This window comes from Macaca nemestrina, chromosome 4, assembly GCF_043159975.1.
Source record: "Macaca nemestrina isolate mMacNem1 chromosome 4, mMacNem.hap1, whole genome shotgun sequence".
Taxonomy (NCBI): Eukaryota; Metazoa; Chordata; class Mammalia; order Primates; family Cercopithecidae; genus Macaca; species Macaca nemestrina.
Window position 1 is genome coordinate 142,899,071 of NC_092128.1, and position 13,107 is coordinate 142,912,177.

Sequence of the window (13,107 nt, forward strand, 5' to 3'; positions counted from 1 at the left end):
CCCCAGCCTGGGTGACAGAGCGAGATTCCATCTCAAAAAGAAAAAGAAAAAAAAAGAAAAATTTGGGCCCAGAATAGGGCTGACACATGTAGTTTCAGCACTTTGGAAGGCCGAGGTGGGAGTGAGCCCAGGATTTCAAGACTAGCCTGGACAACATAGTGACACCCCATCTCTACAAAAAATATAAAAATTAGCCAGGCATGGTCACGTATGATTCTAGTCCCAGCTACTTGGGAGGCTGAGGTGGGAGGATTGCTTGAGCCTGAGAGGTCAAGGCTGCAGTGAGCTGAGACTATGCCACTGCACTGTAGCGTGGGTGACAGAGCAAGACCTTGTCTCAAAAAAAAAAAAAAAAAAATGAAGAAAAATTCTATTTGTAGAATACTTTCTTATCAGAAGTCTTCCACTGCATTTTAAGGATAACTGGCTAATTGGGGATACTCCTTAGGGTATTTTGCTCAGTTTCTAGGAGTAAAACTCACTGTTGGGAGATATATTCTCAGCCAATTACTGCAGATCTGCATAAATACTATAATTATTAGTGACCTTACTTCTGATTTCTTTCTTTCTGTAAATCTAATAGCCACTTTACTTTAAACCTTTGTTTAGATGAGGCATAATTTTTGGATACCTAAAGGCTAAACATTGGTTACACTAGAAAAATTATTAAACACAAGTCTTCTGATTAAGAGAAAGTTGCTATTAAAGTGACATTACAGTTTTTATTTTAATAAGTTATGCTCACGTCTTTACAAAATATTGTTTCGGAAAGTGCTGAAAACTCAGAGCTAATTAGATTATATAGCCTACCAGTTGAGTCTCTTTCAAATCAGACCTTATATATTCTTTTCTTTATTGCAGTAAGATCTGTTTAACATAAAATTTACCACTCTAACATGTTTAAAGTGCACAATTCAGTGGCATTAAATACATTCACATTGTTGTGCAACTGTCACCACCATCCATCTCCAGAACATTTTTTGTCTTCCCAAACTGAAATTCTGTACCCGTACTCTTCATTCCTTAGCCCCTGTCAACGGCAGTTTTTTGTGTCACTTACATATATTTTTTGAAACTACATTTCAAATAAGACAACCGTGTTAGCGTAAGTTCACTGATAAGCTATTTGATTCCAAGGTGAAAATTCCTTGGCTTTGTCTGGTATTCTCTTGTTTATATCAATGTCCTTCCCTCCCTACAACCATATGCCATATCATCTCTTTATTCTGTCTTTTGATAACTTTAATTGACAAATTTATGCCACATTTATTTCATGAGATTAATTTCTATGTGAATTCCTTTCTCTTAGGTATTACTTTTATTTCCCTTTTTCAGTTCATCATTAGCAGCTATATGAGAAGAGCTGCCTTCTTATAAACCATCACATATGAGGGCAAATTAAAAAAATAATCACTATCCTCTTTATGCTTTTCATATATATATAAATATTTCCATTATAAAAATATAATCATTATATGAAACTTACAAAATTAAAAGGATAAGAGAATAAAAATCACCTGTAATGTTACCACCTAGACACATACACATATTATTCTTTTTTAAATTTTCTTATTTATTTACACATATTTTCTTAATATTTTGATGTATTTTCTCTCCTCTGCATTATGTTAAACAAAGGTAAGATTACATATATCATCTTACCTTTATATACACACAGTTTTGTATCCAGCCCTTTTAATATTCATGAGCATTTTCCCATTGTGTGCATGCTTTTTAAACATAATTTTTGTAGTTTTATACCTTCATAGAAGCCACCTTAAATTCTTTCTGAAACACAGTAGTAAATGAATGAATAAATCAACAAACAAAATATATTTCCCTAGTAGATGTTCTATAATTGATTTTACCATTTTGTTGTTTACAGTTTTCTCTTTGACAGATTGTGCTACAGTGAACATCTTTGCACATACTCAATTTTAGGATTTTTTTTTTTTAAAGGTAGGACCAATAAAAGTAGAATTAAACCAGAGTAAAGTATCTGAGATTTTTAAAAGGTGTTTGATATCTATTGATATTAAAAAACAACAACAAAAAAAAAAACCTTTGGGCTGGCCACAATGGCTCACGCCTGTAATCCCAGCATTTTGGGAGGCTGAGCTGGGTGGATCGCTTGAGCTCAGGAGTTCAAACCCACCTGGACAACGTGGCAAAATCCCATCTCTACAAAAAATACAGAAGTTAGCCAGGTATGGTGGCACATGCCTGTGGTTTCAGCTGCTTGGGAGGCTGAGGTGAGAGGATTGCTTGAGCCTGGGATTTTGAGTTTACAGTGAGCTGAGATTGTGCCACTGCATTCCACCCTGGGTGATGGAGTGAGACCCTGTCTCAAGAAAACAAAAACAAAAAACAAAAAACCTTTGAACTACCAGCACAATTGAGGTAATTTATTTTAGATTTTTGTTGGTTTTAATAGATTTCATTGATTAATATAATTGAACATTTTTCAGTTATTAGCTATATGTATATATTCTTTTATGAACTGTCTTTTAAGTTTTTCCTTTATTTATTTGAGACAGAATTTTGCTCTGTTGGCACAATCTTGGCTTACTGCAGCCTCTGTCTCCTGGGTTCAAGTGATGATTCTCTTGTCTCAGATGGAATTATAGGCACACGCTACCAAGCCTGGCTAATTTTTTTTTTTTTAGTTTTAGTAAAAATAGGGTTTAGTCGTGTTGGCCTGGCTGATCTCAAACTCTTGACCTCAAGTGATCTACCTGCCTTGGCCTCCCCAAGTGCTGGGGTTACAGGCGTGAGCCACTCTTTCTTTCTTTCTTTCTTTTTTTTTTTTTTGAGACGGGGTCTTGTTCTTTCGCCCAGGCTGGAGTGCAGTGGCGCTATCTCGGCTCACTGCAAGCTCCACCTCCCGGGTTCACGCCATTCTCCTGCGTCAGCCTTCCAAGTAGCTGGGGCTACAGGCGCCCACCACTACGCCTGGCTAATTTTTTAAGTTTTCATTAAGAGACGGGGTTTCACTGTGTTAGCCAGGATGGTCTCTATCTCCTGACCTCATGATCCACCCACCTCGGCCTCCCAAACTGCTGGGATTACAGGCGTGAGCCACTGTGCCCAGCCAGGATGAGCCACTCCTTAAAGTGTTATACGTATTAAAGTTTTGTGAGCTCTTTGTAGTTGGTAATTCATAGCTTTCTCCTTTGCACAATAGTGAAAGGCTTTTTTTTATTACCAAGATACATGTACAGTGCTATTTTGAAGGTTTTATAGCATTAAAAATAGCAAAATGAAGACATTATAGTTTTCTTACATGCAAATTGGCTTGGCTAGATTATCCTTTGCTTTCTTGAGTGATGGGTTGGGAAGAATGCTATGGTTTGAATCCATGTGACCAAAGAATCTATGTCATACACACTCTTGGTTTTTGAAAGGATTTCAAAATAACACACTGAAATTTAAAAACACCCACCTTTTTTTTTTTTTTTTCCTGTCTCTGCCTATCTTTAAAGTGACAGATAATTTTGAGGAAGAAAAGATGAAGTGTGAACTATAATGGTGTTTTGGGGCCTTTTGTGGTAATGCATACAAACTGACATTCTTGTCTTGTGAGGGTAGATTTCATAAGACCTTTTTGCAAAGTAAATCCTGTGTATCTTCAGTGCTTTTTTGCCTGTAATAAGTCAGATGCTAATGTATCCAGCACTGATGGTCATGAGGTTTTGATAAAGCAGTGCTTGAAAAGAGATTGTTGATTGTTAGCTATGATATGAGATGGGCCCCAGAGAAAGAGGTGGCTGGGGAAGGTGTTTTTCCTTTTTTTTTTGAAACAGAGTCTCGCTCTGTCGCCCAGGCTGGAGTGCAGTGACGTGATCTCGGCTCAATGCAAGCTCTGCCTCCCAGGTTCACACCATTCTCCTGCCTCAGCCTCCCGAGTAGCTGGGACTACAGGCGCCGGCCACCAAGCCCGGCTAATTTTTTGTATTTTTAGTAGAGATGGGGTTTCACTGTGTTAGCCAGGATGGTCTCGATCTCCTGACCTCGTGATCCACCCGCCTCGGCCTCCAAAACTGCTGGGATTATAGGCATGAGCCACGGCGCCCGGCCTGGGAAGGTGTTTTTCTTAGTTATGGTGTGAGAGTGGGAGAAGAATCACATTTTAACTGAGAATTTAGAATGTGGATCTCTAGGCCTAAAAATGCTGGTTTTTTTCTTTTTTTTTTGTACAATTCTGGGTAGTCTGCAAGTAATAATGAGTCAGCACATTTTAGGGACATATTGCCCAATATTGAATAGATAATCATGCTTCATAGTTACTGTGACTCACATAGTAAATTGGTAATGAAACGTTAACATATTTTGTACCCTATTCCACCATAGTCTCTAATCCTAAAATTATAGCACATTTCAATAAATAGTGCTGTCTAGGTTACATCCTTAGCCTTCTTGCATAGATTCTTAACCTTTTTAGACTTAAGAACTTATTTGAGAATTTGATGAAACATGTGGATCCCCACCTCAGAAATACAGACATATGAATACACAGATTTTACCCACAATTTCAGTAGATACCTACATGTTACAAAAGTCCATCAGATTAAGGACTCCTATTACCCACAATTTCAGTGGATGCATAGATGTGCCAGAAGCCTGTCAGATTAAGGACTCCTATTTTATAGTCTCCTTGCTCAAGCTCATCCGCTCATAGGGCTTTCATTACAACCTATTCGCTGATAATCATAAATCTGTATTTCCTAGTGGGTCTCTTTCCTGAGCCCCAGGTTCGTTATTTCCAACTGTCTTCTGTATGTGTCCACAAGGATGCTCTCAAGGACCTCAAATTCAAAGTCCAAAATTGAATTTATTGTCTAAACTTGTTCCCTGAGAGGCAGAAGCTAGGTGAAATTGTTCATTAAACTGAGCAGGAATCCACCTTGAGAGTGGGGATGATGCTGTGCTCATCTATACTTGCAGTACCTATGAGCCAGAGAGCAGATCTGAGGAACAGAGTCCTCAGGGCACATAGCTCAAGTCCCACAACAATTCAAGGACCTGGTTGCTAAACTAAGAGAGAGCTGAAAAGCAGATCCAATTTATGAATGGAATATTTAGTTGGAAACCTGAGTAGATAGTACTGAGGAAGAGCAAGTGATCAAATGGAAAAGCATGTATCAAGGTGCAGAACCCACAGTAACAGACAAGAAGAAATGTGAAAATGAAGTCAGCTGGGACAGGGGTTAGATTAAATCCCTAAACCAAACAGCAAAAAGCTGCAGCAGTTGGAATTGATATTCTTACATTAAAGGTGAAGCCTGGAATGAATGCATAGTTATGTTTTCTGGTTCCTATACCCAGCAAAAACTGCTTGTTCCTGTTCTTTCTGTCTCCATACTTAGCATGCTTATTCGCCCAGTTACCCAAATTAGGTCTTCTTACTTAAAATTCATGAATGACTCCACTGTTACTACAGGATAGAGTCTAGACATCTTAGAATGACATTTACTTTTCTAGTATTTGGATATTTTCTCATTATCTTTTTGTTGTTGATTTCTAATGTGACCATTATGGTCAGAGAACACTCATTATGGTTTGTTTCAGTCCTTTGAAATATATTGAATATTGCTTTATGGCCAGTATATAGGTCTTATGTGATCACTTGAAAAAATATGTATTCTGTGATTATTGCAGAGTTCCGTAAATATCAGTGAGGTCAAGTAATTTTATAGTGTTGTTATAGTCTAAATGTTATTTGATTTTTTTGGTCTGCTTTATTAATTTTGGGAAAATTATGAATTTTTCCATTTTTCCTTACATTTCTAGCAATTTTGTTTCATATATTTAGGATCTCTATTATTGGGAACACACCCATTCAGACCTTCTTGAAGAATTAACTCTTTTGTAATTATGAAATAGTTCTCTGTATCTCTGATGTTACCGTCTGAAAGTCTACTTTGTCAGATATGAATATAGCCACAACAGTGTTTTTATGTATACTATATACATGGTGTATTTTCCCCATTGTTTTACTTTTAATCTGTGTCTTTATATAGCTGGCTTTGTTTGTTAATCCAGTTTATAGTCTCTGCCTTTTAAATGGAGAGTTAATCCACTTATATTTAATGTAATTATTCATTTGATTGGATTTAAAACTACCATCTTGCTATTTGTTTTTTATTTGAATCATCTATTTTTGTTTCTTTGTTTGCCTTCTTTTAGATTAATCTTTTTTAGTATTCCATTGTTTGTATTATCTCCTCTTTTTAGCTCCACCTCTTTGTTTTTGTTTTGTTTTGTTTTGTTTTTGCTTATAGTGGTTACTCTAAGACATGGGCTGCACATTTTTTATTTCGTAAAAATCCAGATAGTAGGCCGGGCGCAGTGGCTCACACCTGTAATCCCAGCACTTTGGGAGGCCAGGGCGGTTGGATCACAAGGTCAGGAGATCGAGACCATCCTGGCTAACATGTTGAAACCCCCATCTCTACTAAAAATACAAAAGAAATTAGACAGGCTTGGTGGTGGGTGCCTGTAGTCCCAGCTACTTGGGAGGCTGAGGCAGGAGAATGGCATGAACCCAGGAGGCAGAGCTTGCAGTGAGCCGAGATTGCACCGCTGCACTCCAGCCTGGGCGACAGAGCGAGACTCCGTCTCAAAAAAAAAAAAAAAAAATTCCAGATAGTAAATACATTATGCTTTGTGGGCCACAGATGGGCTCTTTGTTCTTTACTTTACTGAAGATCCAGATTTTCATCTGGCATCATTTCTCTTTAGCTTGATGAACTTCCTTTAGCAGTTCTTATAGTAAGGATATGTTGACTACTAATGCTCTTAGGTTTTTTTTTTTTTTTTTTAATGTGTTTTTTATTTTTTTAATTTGAGAATATTTTGCTGGACATAGAGTTCTAGGCTGTTGGTTGTTTTCTATTTTTTTTTTAACTTTCAACATTAAAAAGATACTATTTTATTGGCTTCCCATGTTTTTGATGAAAGTCAGCTGACATGAATGTAATTTTTTTTTTCTTTGACTGTTACAAGATTTTTCCCTATTTTTGGTTTTCAGCAGTTTGATTATAATATACCAAATTCTCTGATCCGTTCTACTGCCATCTCCAGTGTGGGCCTCAGTTTTGATTAGTTTTTATTAGCCTATCTTTGAATTCATTGATCCCTTCTTTTTCTGTGTCCAGTCTGCTGGTAAGCCCATCTGGTGACTTCTTCATTTCAGATCATTTATTTTTCAGTTCTAGAATTTCCCTTTCTCTGCTGGAATTCTTTGCTCTTTACCCATTCTGTTGATCTTTTCCTTTAACATATTCCTAATAACTTTTAAAGTCTTCATCCATGGGTCCCTCCCTGTTGAACTTTTTTTCTTTTTTATGGGTTATAGGCACACCTTGTAGAGATTGTGGGTTTGGTTCCAGACCGCCAAAATAAAGTGAATATCCCAATAAAGCAAGTCACAAATATTTTGGTTTCCCAGTACATATAAAAGTTATACACTATATTGTAGTCTGTTCAGTCTGTAGTAGTATTATGTCAAAAGAAAACACAATGCATATGCCTTAATTTAAAATATTTCATTGCTAAAAACAAAATGCTAGCAATCATCCCAGACTTCAGCAAGTCATAATCATTTTGCTGGTGGAGACTCTTACCTCCATGTTGACTGCTAGACCATTCGGGGTGGTGGTTGCTAAAGATAGGGGTGACGATAGCAATTTGTTTTGTTATGTAATATTCTAAATCCTTTGCTGTCTTTTCAACAATGTTCACAGCGTTGAGTAGATTCCATCTCAAAAAACCACTTTCTCTGCTTATTCATAAGAAGCAACTCATTCATTCAAGTTCGATCATAAGATTGTAGGAATTCAACTACATCTTCAGGCTCACTTCTAGTTATAGTTCTTTTGCTATTTCTACCACATTTGCAGTTCCTTCCTCCACTGAAGTCTTGAAGCCCTCAATGTCATCCATCTGATTCTTCCAAATTCCTGTTAACGTTGAAATTTTGACCTCCTCCCATGAATTATGGATGTTCTTAATGGCATCTAAACTGGTGAATCCTTTCCAGAAGGTTTGCAGTTGACTTAGTGCAAATCCATCAGAGGAGTTAGTATCTATGGCAGCTATAGCCTTATGAGATGTATTTCTTAAATAATAATCTTGACAGGGCCAGGCGCAGTGGCTTAAACCTGTAATCCCAGCACTTTGGGAGGCTGAGGTGGGTGTGGTCACCTGATCACACCTGAGGTCAGGAGTTCAAGATCAGCCTGGCCAACATGGCGAAATCCCATCTCTATTAAAAATACAAAAATTAGCTGGGTGTGGTGGTGCATGTGTGTAATCCCAGCCACTCAAGAGGCTGAGGCAAGAGAATTGCTTGAACCGGGATGGGGAGAGGTTGCAGTGAGCTGAGATTATGCCACTGCTCTCCAGCCTGGACGACAGAGTGAGACTCCATCTCAAAAAACAAAACAAAACAAAACAAAAACAACTTGACAGTAGAAATTACTCCTTGATCCGTGGACTACAGAATGGATGCTGTGTTAACAAGCATGAAAACAACATTCATCTTGTATATTCCTATCCGAACTCATGGGTGACAAGGTATATTATCAACGAATAATAGTATTTTGTGAGAAATCTTTTTTCCTAAGCAATAGATCTCAACAGTGGGCTGAAAATTGCACTTTTATGTTATAGAGGTAGCTTCTTTCCTTAAGCTTCATGAACCAACAACCTCTACTAGCCTCCAACTTTTCTTCTCTCAGCCTTTATAAAATTGAAGAAAATTAGGGCCTGGCTCTGGATTAGGTTTTGGCTTAAGGGAATGTTGTGACTGGCTTTATCTATCTATCTAGTCCGCTAAAACTTTTGCCATGTCTGCATTAAAACTCTCACTTTCTTACCACTTGTGTGTTCATTGGAGTAGCACTTGAATTTACTTCAAGAACTTTTCCTTTGTATTCACAACTTGACTATTTGATGCAAGAGGACTGGCTTTCAGCTTATCTCGGCTTTCAACATACCTTCCTCACTAAGCTTGATAGTTTCTAGCTTCTGACTTAAAAGTGAGAGATACACGACTATTCCTTTCATTTGAACACTTAGAGCCCATTGTTGGATTATTAATCGGCCTTTTTTCAATATCAATGTGTCTCAGGAATAGGGAGGCCCAAGGAGGGGGAGAGAGATGGGGGAACAAACAGCCAGTTGGTGTAGCATTCAGGACATACACATTAAGTTAACTATGTTATATTGGCTTAGGATCGTGGTACCCCAAAACAATTACATGGTAACATCAAAGATCACTGATCACACATCACCGTAACAGATATAATAATGAAGAAGTTTGAAATACTGCAAGAATTACCATAATGTCATAAAGAGACATGAGGGGAGCACATGCTGTTGGAAAAATGTCACCAATAGACTTGCTCACCACAGGATTACCACACACCTTCAATTTGTGAAAAACACAACATCTTCTGAGCACAATGAAATGAGGTATGCCTGTACTCATTTGCTTCTTCACATGTCTTAGAAGTTTTAACTGCATACTGGACCTTTTGTATAAAAGAAGGGTGGAGAATGAACTAGGTAATACTTTTTGTTTTATTTTTGTTAAAGAGAGCAGTTCTTTCTTCCAGCAGGTAGCTAAGGTGATCATTCAAATTTCACAGTGAATCAAGCTGAGCTGGGGCTGAGCAGCAGCTTTAATTAATTTCAGTTTGCCTCTGGATTCAAATGAGATTAAGGAAATTTGACTTTTAGTCCAACCTTAGCTTTCTGTATCATTTAGATGAGGGGTTGATTTCTTTGATTTTAGCAAGATTTCAGCTGGGAGGCAGTTGGGTTGAAGATTAAATTAATTTACTTTACCTCTGGATTGCAACTATAGCAGGGCCCTGGAACCCAAGCACCACACAGCACTGGGAGATATCTCTCTGTCTCTCACTGTGCTCCCACCAGCACTTACTAAGATTCTCTTGTAGTATTATATGTAATTGTCAGACCAAGAGATTTGTTTTTACACTCAGGACTCTTTCAGATTCTAATTAATCATACCAGTCCACAGTCTCACTAAAAGTTTGGCTTGTTTCAGCAAAATCTTTCCACCTATGGGAGACCTCCTTTTCTGCCCACTTGTACCCAGACAGGCAATTGATTCAAGGTAGCTAGAAACAGGCTTTTGTTTCTCTGTGAAGAAGAACTCAGCTTTTCCCAGAAATTGGCTCTGTTAGACTTCTTGGCATTCATTTACTGCTCTTTCGTGGCTTTACAGAAAACTATGAAGTTAGTTTATCTGGTGTTTTCTTGTTTTGATGAGAGCAGTGGTCTTTGGGGATCAGCTGCATTCAAACCAGATTGGAACTCTTTAGAATGATGGCATTAAGATTCTTTGCCTTCTGCTTTCAACCTTCCTTTTCAATCTCATCTCTTTTTATTCTTTTAAACACCCCATAGTACCTCCCTTTCATATCCGTAGCACACTGTATACCTCCATACCTTTGTTCCTTCTGCCTAGATTGTCCTTCTTCTCATCTTACAATTTTGTCTTTTAAAACTCAACTCACGTGACACCTCTTCTGTGCCACAGATCCTCCTACTACACTGTACCTACCTTTACTATGTACTTTTCACATTATATTATGATGATTTATGTTATACGCTGCTGCTTTTAAACTAAGGACTTATATACTTTTGCCAGACATGCCTTCAATTGAAATTGTTAATACAGTTCAAAATGATGCTGTAGTCTTTGTTTAGTTAAGGTAACAACTTTCTGGTCTGAAAAAAAAAAAAAAAAAGGGCTATGCATCCCTTCAACAGAATAAGAGTTTTAAAAGTAATGATGTGGGAGGATCTCTAAGATATGGTCAGTGTTATGTTTTACCATTTGTATTTAGAAAAACAGCTGTGTGTGTATGTATTTATTTATTTTGAAACGGAGTCTCATTCTGTCACCCAGGCTGGAGTTCAGTGGTACGATCTCTGCTCACTGCAACCCCTGCCTCCTGGGTTCAAGCGATTCTCCTGCCTCAGCCCCTGGAGTAGCTGGGATTACAGGTGCATGCGCCACCATGCCTGGCTAATTTTTATATTTTTAGTAGAGACGGGGTTTCACCATGTTGTCCAGGCTGGTCTGAAGCTGCTGACCTCAGGTGATCCACTCACCTTGACCTCCCACAGTGCTGGGGTTACAGGCATGAGTCACTGCACCTGGCTTGTATATGAAGTTTTTTAAAAAATAAATAAGTAAAGAATTTTCAAGGACAAAGATACCATTTGCATTTTGTAGCCTGAGTGCCACACTTAATACTTGACAATTACTTGATGCTCAATAAATGATTATTATTAGCAAAATAACCTTACACATAGAAAAAGAATATGCCAAGAAAAGGGATCTTCAGATATGAGGCTCTTGGAGTTATGACTCAGCTCACAAGGATTCTGTCGTAGGTGAGAAATGCTCCATTACCCAGAGGCAAACCCCCAGAGGTTGTGGCAGCACTTTATGACTACATATCAGTCTGGGCTCAGTCAGGGAAACATTGAGCCACTGTAAGTGTTATAGGAGTGAGGGGTTTAATGTATTAATTAAGGCTTATGCAAATGTGGGAGGACTAAAGAAGTGAAGGTCTGCACGTTTTTTATTGTATACTGGACATGTTGTTTAAAATAGGAGTAGGGAATGAGCTGGATACAGCTACAGTTGGAAGACTAGAGGAAGAGGCACCAATGACTGAAACCCGCAGCTCTATAGTGGGCAGAGAAGTACTAGGAAACTGCCTCTTGCTGCCAAGGTAGGACTCAGTGTGGGAGCCCAAGGAAAGGTCTTTGAAGCCTGCCATGGGGATAAAGTGGAGCTTTAGGAGAGGCCAGTGGAGCGACTGCATCTGACTGCCCTGACCTCTTAAAAATAATGGCTTCTGCTTCATTTCCACCTTCTAAAACTCATAGAAGCCTCTGACTCAGAACCACACAGGGAAAGGAATTCTGGGAGACTTAATTTTCTGTCCTAGACAGCAGTGGTGGTGGTGGTGCCAGTTGACCATCCAGCATAGGCCATTCCTTTGCCAGCCTGGCTTACATACACACCTATTTAAACCGTATTTAACTGCCAGATAAAGCTAATGCTCTGCTTAACATGATGTAACTCTCGCTTAGCAAACTGAAAGCATGCTAACCACTCCCTCAAAGAGGAGATGCTGTATTTCATATTGTGCTTTGTACATTTCTGGCTGATATGAATGTATTCCACTAGCTGAGTCACATCCCCTCTTTGATATCCTAAAAACTTACATATACTGAGATACAGAGTTAGCCATTTCCTTTTTTTTTTTTTGGCAAGGTCTTGTTCTATTGCCCAGGCTGCAGTGCAGTGGTGCCATCATAGCTAACTGCATCCGTGAACTCCTAAGCCCAAGCGATCCACCTGCCTTAGCTTCTCGACTATAGGTGTGCACCACCACACCTAGCTAAATTTTTTTTTATTTTTAACTTTTTGTAGAGACAAGGTGTCACTGTGTTGCCCAGGCTGCTCTTGAATTCTTGGCCTCAAGCAGTCCTGCTGCCTTAGCCTCTCAATGTGTTAGGATTATAGACTCTGCCCAGCCAGAGTCAATACACCTTATATTAAAGAGTATTATTAGACAGGGAAAAGTGGAAAAAATAATTAATATATTCAGTATATATTCGTATCAAAGCAAAGAAGAATATCTGCCAAACTATTGTAGTTCTCATTTTCTGTACCTTTCATGTGATCATAGCAGGTATCTGTCACTTCTTTCTTCCTCTAGCCATTCCATGTTCCTTTGGTCCTCAGTAGTCACCTCAGATGGTCTTTGTTGTTTGCCTTATGGAGTGGCCTAAACCTTCATTCTGGGGTGTATGTACCAATAAATGGCCATATCGTTTTGCTCTAATACCCCGTTAACTTTCCATAATAAACAAGTGTAATAGAAAATCCTAGGTTCCAGGCAATTTCTTTCCTTCTTCCATTGAGTGTTTTTTTCCCGTTGTGTATTTTAAACTTGGTTCTTCCTTGATAATCAGGATTAATCAGCCTAGCTATTATAGTACCTACCTTACTTGTCTTTTGTCTGAGTGGCATGAGGAGCAAGAATTACTGAG

At 38.4% G+C, this 13,107-nt stretch overlaps 1 protein-coding gene across 5 annotated transcripts in view; it reads left to right on the forward strand.

The window, feature by feature from the left end:
* LOC105466322 (tyrosylprotein sulfotransferase 1) overlaps positions 1-13,107 on the forward strand; it is a 148,323-nt gene that overhangs the window by 80,059 nt on the left and 55,157 nt on the right. The window lies entirely within an intron of this gene.